Raw genomic sequence first — 7,359 nt, 5'->3', positions numbered from 1 at the left:
ACACTCCTGCTATAATGCTGGCATTTTTGTGCCCTTCTCAGACAAACTGCTTCAAATAGGTGCCTATACTCTATTTCTACCATTTTAACTTCCCCTCTCCCAACTAACCACACTGCAATTCAGATTTGGGCTCTGTCACTCCATGAAAATAGATCTAGCTAAGGTCACCAATGACCCCCATATTTGTAGGTACAACACATATTTTTCCAGTCTACAGTTATTTGACACTCAACACCAATGGACACTGTTGACAGTCCACTCTCTACTTCTTGAAACAATCTCTTCCTTTGCCTTCGATGACATGAGTCATTCTAACATTCTTTTAAACCTCCCAGGCTGCTCTTCCCCTGCCTCCTTTTCAGGCTGGTCCTCTTCTACATCACATTAAATCCTGAAGTTTCTTAAGGTTACTTCCTGTGTTCTCCTACATTCTCCCTCTGATACTTTTCTGACCTGGACAACATCATCCCCATACATGGCTTCAATAACCACCTATGGGCATAGAGCTAACAATTCATATATCCAAGCTAGAATCCTCTTCCACGCTGCAGATCCATCCATTGAACTGTCTATATGGTTTCCCTGGTGTTCTCAAAGGCATCTCCAATACAACATGTCTAAGACCATCTCACAATTTTCATCCTTAAACTTGGTATTTCATGTCTCTGACTGACACCCCCAAACATCCAGTTGTAAGGCCAGAAAATGAGAAGTCATCCTTGAACACTCATTCTTCCTCACTCCCAATTCTAATCCATTTCTAATTCTTGTGGATTTTACTTCCTATGTAACTCTGAAATACACCAATTCTCTCCATATAAAACACCACTAGCCTAGTCCAATCTGCCACCACTTCTACTGTAGGTTGTTGCAAAGATTCATAATAGGGCTCCCCAATACAGTCTGACCCCTTCCTAGTTCTATGTCCACACTGTAGCCAGGGTGGTATTTTCAAAAAACAAATCCAATCCCTTACCACCACTACCACTACCCACACATACACACATGGCCGCCAGTGGCTCTTAGAATATAGACAAAACAGCTTAAGCTGGCTTCTGTTGACAGTCACTGTCATGACAGTCTACATATCCTTACCCCAATATAACAGCACACCCTCAACTCCCACCACATTGCTCTCTCACTGCCTTTTGAACTCCAGCAGTACTGGCATTCTCTCAGCCCTTTTTACTCACTATGCTATCTCTGAACACATAGCCTTAAGCCTTTTCCCCCAGGCTCCATCTCCTACCTAACAAGCCTAATTTTTCTTACCTCTCAGCTTAATAATCACCTTCTCAGAGCAGAATTCCTGACCACCTTGACTAGTCAAATCCCCCATTTTCATAGGTTTTTATAGAACTGTGAACCTCTTCTTCCTAGTACTTGTTCTTATTGCAAGTGCACACTTGTATGGCTATTTGCTTGCTATTTGGCTCCCCCACTAGAGTATGAGCTCCATGAAGACTGAGACCTTATAGATGGTTTTTCCTCACATCTATTTCCTCAGCACCCAGGGCAGTGCTTGGCAATAAGTAGGCCCTCAGTAAGCATTGTGTAAACGAATGAATGAATGAGTAGTCATTTTTCAGTGATCTCGTAAAAAAAGAATTGCCACCCCCAGCAGGCCAGCCTAACGTGAACTACCATAAGCACTGTCTGAAAGTGCCTTCTGTCAAGGAGAAATAGAGACAGACAATAGTTAAAAGCAGTTAAGACAGATGCTATTCAGTACTATTACTATAGGGGAAAAGATACTTCAGCGTAAAACTGGGCTCAACTTGAAATACAAAAGAGACAAGTTAGGTTTTATAACCAAGGAACAGTGTGAGGGGGTCAGTGGAAGGAAAATTACTAAGAGGACACATCAAGAATGGGGTATTCTTAACAGGATTCTTGGTAAAGGCAGGCCAAGGTGATCAACCATCAAGTGTAGGAGATGACTCAGAAAAATGATTGCTAAAGTTGGGCTGGGCACATGGACAACAGGGCCTAAGGATGAGGCCTAATTGAAAAGGGATCTTACCAATGGAACAGAACAGAGAGCCCAGAAATCAACCCAACTCTCTACAGTCAATTAATATTTGACAAAGGGGGCAGTAACATAAAATGGAGTAAAGACAGCCTCTTCAACAAATGGTGTTGGGAGAACTGGACAGCTACGTGCAAAAAAATGAAACTTGAGCACCAACTTACACCATACACCAAAATAAATTCAAGGTGGATAAAAGACTTTAATACAAGCCGTGACACCATTAAAGTCCCAGAGGAGAACATTGGCAGGAAAATCTCAGATATTTCACGAAGCAACGTTTTTACAGATATGTCCCCTAGAGCAAGGAATACGAAGGAAAGAATAAACAAATGGGATCTCATCAAAATAAAAAGCTTCTGTGTGGCTAAAGAAAACAGTATTAAAATAAAAAGACAACCAACTGTATGGGAAAACATATTTGCCAATGATACCTCAGAGAAAGATTTAATCTTCAAAATATACAAAGAACTCACACGACTTCAATCTAAAAAGACAACTAACCCAATTAAAAAATGGGAAAAGGACTTGAACAGACAATTCTCCAAGGAGGACATACAGAGGATCCAGAGACACATGAAGAGATGATCAATATCAGATGCAAATTAAAACCACAAGGAGATACCACTTTACACCGGTCAGGATGGCTATCATAAACAAAGCAATGAACAACAAATGTTGGAGAGGGTATGGGGAAAAAGGGTCCCTAGTTCACTGTTGATGGGATTGCAGTCTGGTACAACCATTATGGAAAACAGTATGGAATTTTTCTAAGAAAACTAAAAATGGACCTGCCTTTTGACCCAGCAATTCCACTGCTAGGATTATATCCTAAGAACCCTAAACACCAATCCAAAAGAACCTATGCACCGCAATATTCATAGTAGAACAATTTACAATAGCCAAGAGTTTGAAGCAACCTAGGTGCCCATCGGTAAATGAATGGATCAAAAAATTATGGTACGTATACACAATGAAATTCTATGCAGCAGAAAGAAAGAAAGAGCTCCTACCGTTTGTAACAGAATGGATGGAACTGGAAAGCATTATGATGAGTGAAATAAGCCAGGTGTTGAAAGACAAATACCATATGATCTCACCTTTAACAGGAAGCTAAACAACAAGACAAACAAGCAAGCAAAATAAAAACAAAGACACTGAAATAGAGAACGGGGGACAGTGACCAGAGGGGAGAGAGGAGGGAATTTCAGGGGAAAAAGGGGTGGGATTTAGAGGAACTAGTATAAAGGACACATGGACAAACAGCTAAGGGGGTTGGAAATGGGAGGTGGGGAGCACAGGGTGGGTGGGCCGGGATGGGTGTAAAAGACAGAAAACTGTACTTGAAAAATAATTAAATAAAAAAAGGAAAAGGGATCTTAGAAGAACCTGTCTATAGTTTGGTCAAGGAGAGAGTTTTTTATTATTTCCTTAGGACACTTATCTGCCTAGTCTCCCAAAAAATTATATTGTATACCTCTATTATACTTTATTTATTACTCCATAGGCATTTGTAAGTGCGTCTTTAATATATAATTTACATTTATAAAGTTCACCCATTTTTAACTGCATAGTTCAATGTTTTTTAGTAAATTTATAGACTTGTGTAGACCATCACAACAATATAAGTTTAGGACACTTTCATTATCTTAAAAAAAGAAAACACCTTATGGCTCTGACTGGTGTGGCTCAGTTTGTTGAAGAGTTATTCTGTAACCAAAATGTTGCAGGTTCAATTCCCCATCAGGGCACATACCTAGGTTGTGGGTTAGATCCCCAGTCAAGAACCTGTCTGGGTGCTGGATCCCTCAGCCAGGGAAGGCAACCGATCAATGCTTTTCTCTCGCATCAATGTTTCTCTCTTGCCCTTCTTCTCTAAAACTTGTTGAAAGAAGGTGAAGGGATTAGTCAAAGAACATATATACATGATCCATGCACATGGAAAATGGTGTGGGAATTGTCTGTGATGGACACACATGAACTTCTGTGCTGCTGTCCCAATAGGTACCACAGTCCCTTTGCACACTTCCAGTGCTGACCACTGATCCTCCCTAGGGTCTCTCTTTTATGACCACCTCCTTAAGGTTTTTTTAATTTTTATTTATTTTTTATTTTTTTATTGACTATGTTGTTACAGTTGTTCTATTCCCCCCTTCATTCTCCTCCACCCTACCCCCACGTCCCCACCATTACCCCCCCCTTTAGTTTATGACCATGTGTCTCGAGTTCTTTAGATTCTATATTTCCCATACTATTCTTGCCCCCCCCATCTATTTTCTATCTACTGTCTATGCTACTTATTTTCTGTACCTTCTCTCCCCTTCTCCTCCTCCCACTCCCCTGTTGCTAACCCTCCTTGAGATCTTCATTTCTATGTTTCTACTCTTGATCTAGCTGTCCTTTTAGTTTGCTTTCGTTTTAGGTATGGTTGTTAATAACCGTGAGTTTGCTGTCCTTTCGCTGTTCATGTTTTTTTAACTTCTTTTTCTTAGATAAGTCCCTTTAACATTTCATATAATAAGGGCTTGGTGATGATGAACTCCTTGAATTTGATCTTATCTGAGAAGCACTTGATCTGTCCTTCCATTCTAAATGAAAGTTTTGCTGGATAGAGCAATCTTGGTTGTAGGTCTTTGGATTTCATGACTTGGAATACCTCTTTCCAGCCCCTTCTTGCCTGGAAGGTCTCTTTTGAGAAATCCACTGACAGTCTGATGGGAACTCCTTTGTAGGTGACTGTCCCCTTATCTCTTGCTGCTTCTAGTATTCTCTCCTTCCTTTGAATCTTGGCTAATGTAATTATGATGTGCCTTGGTGTGTTCCTTCTTGGGTCCAACTTCTTTGGGACTCTCTGAGCTTATGGATTTTCTGGAAGTCTATTTCCTTTGCCAGATTGGGGAAATTCTCCTTTATTATTTGTTCAAATAAGTTTTTCACTGGTGGCTGTTCCTTTCCCCCTTCTGGTACCCCTATAATTCGGATGTTGGAGCGTTTAAAGATGTCCTGGAGGTTCCTAAGACTCTCCTCATTTTTTTGAATTCTTGCTTCTTGACTCTTTTCTGTTTGGCCATTATTTGCTTTCTTCTGGTCCACTCCATTGATTTGAGTCCCAGTTTCCTTTTCATCACTATTGGTTTCCTGTGCAATTCCACTCATTTCAATTAGTTTTGCCTTCATATATTTGTCTAATTTGTGGCTATAATCAACCAGTTCTGTGAGGATCCTGATCACCAGTGTTTTAAACCGTGCGTCTGAGAGTTTTGCTATTTCTTCATTGCTTAGATTTATAGGCTCTGGGTCTTTGAGATCTTCTTGAGCAATTTTTGGTCTGTTCGCGCCCTTTTAAGTGTGAGGAACAGAGCCTTGGACTCCCAGGTCGCTGGGTTATGACTCTATATGTGGAGGCGGGGTAAGAGCGGGAAATGGCGACGCCCTCTGCTGTTTTGCACCGCTGGGTGAGGAGCAGAGCCTTTGGTTCACCAGGGCAGGGCCACTCAGAGTCGCTGGGTTATAACCCTATATGTGGAGGTGGGGTCAGAGCCGGGAAATGGCGGCGCCCTCCCTGCCGCTTGCTGCTGGGACTTGCTGGCTCCCGTCCAATTGCCCACTCCCTCGCTTGTCTATCCGCGCACAAATGCGCGACCACAGTCAACCCGCAGCCCTGCTCCCTTGCTGTTTCCCCGTGGTAGCTCGCTTGGTCACTCATTTGGTCGCTCACTAGGTCCAACCCTGCGCCTGGATTCCCCGTGCCTGAGTCCGTCTGACCGAGTTTTCCTGTGCAACCCCGCTCCACCAGTTGCTGGTTTAGCCCCTTACAGGTCAGACTGAAGAATTTGTTAACAGACTTCCGAAAAGTTCAATTTTCTGTGTTCTGGCTGTGTTTTCTGTTGCTAATATTTAGTTGTCTCTAAACTTGGTTGTGTGAGAAGGCACGGATATCCACCTATGCCTCCATCTTGGCGGAAGTCCTTTTTTACTTTTTATTGAATTTATTCAGGTAACATTGTAACATAACATAAAATTATTTTGGTTTCAGATGTACAATTCTACAACACATTATTTGTATATTATGTTGCATGTTTGCCAGCCCAAGTTGTCCTTCATCGCTATGTATCCGGCTTTTACCCTCTTCTACCTCCCCCACCCTCCTTTCCCTCTGGTAATCAGCACACTCATCTGTTTAAGAGGGTTTTGTTGTTTTGTCTCGATGTGGCTTCATCCATTCACCTTTTTCACCCAGTTCTGCCACTTCTAAGTTTTCTTATCCTACACAGGAAGCAAACACCTTAAACTGTCAGGCTCAGACAATCCTATCCTGAGATTTGGTGACATCTAGTGTCCAACTAAAGAATCTTTGCTCATGTAGAACAGAGTAAGTTCTGGAAATTTAACTAAGCAGCCTGGGAAGCAAAAACATCTACTTGTGAACCTTCTGAGAAAGGCTTCCCAAAGGGCTTAAAAGGTGAAGGTAATGACTGGCTCATTATGGTATGAGTCAAAATGGATTTCTTACTCTTTTGCAGCTGTTGACAGAAATAAGAAGTCATAAGAATCTTGCCCTGGCTGGTGTAGCTCAGTGGATTGAGCGCAGGTCTGCGAACTAGAGGATCGCGGTTCAATTCCCAGTCAGGGCACATGCCTGGGTTGCAAGCCAGTTCCCTGCAGGCCAGTTCCCAGCAGGGGATGCACTAGAGGCAACCATACATTGATGTTTCTCTCCCTCTCTCCTTCCCCTCTAAAGATAAATAAACAAACATAAATAAATAAATAAAAGAATCTTAAATCATCTCCAGCTTGTATCCTCAGTGTGAATGATTTTCTAGAAATGGTGCTAAATAAAAAAATGTCCTTGAATAAAATGGAATCAGATAATACCAACTTGGTATTTGTTTCCCATCTGCACGTTTTTCTCTGAGTCCATAGCTCTAAATATACCATGGATAACCACCCATTTCCAGTCTGGTCAGATCTACAAAGAGATCCGTAGAAGTTCAGGTACAGCTGATGGTACAGGTACTGACCTGGTGCAGGTACTGACATGACAGTATCCAGACCTTAAGATCATCAAAAAGTGTGTGTGTGTGTGTGTGTGTGTGTGTGTGTGTGTGTGTGTGTGTGTGTAAACATACATATATATGGCGATGGTGGGTGTGGCTCAGTGGATTGAGTGCTGGCCTGAAAACTAAGGGGTCACTAGTTCCATCTCCAATCAGGGCACATGTCCATTTGGGGGAGTGTGACAGACAACTACACATTGATGTTTTTCTCCCTCTCCTTTTCCCTCTTTCTAAAACTGAAATCTTTTTAAAAAGGTGTAAGTTTTACTGGCT

Source organism: Artibeus jamaicensis, unplaced genomic scaffold, assembly GCF_021234435.1.
Source record: "Artibeus jamaicensis isolate MK-2021 breed Jamaican fruit bat unplaced genomic scaffold, CSHL_Jam_final scaffold_461, whole genome shotgun sequence".
Classification (NCBI taxonomy): Eukaryota; Metazoa; Chordata; class Mammalia; order Chiroptera; family Phyllostomidae; genus Artibeus; species Artibeus jamaicensis.
This window is presented reverse-complemented; position numbering follows the sequence as displayed.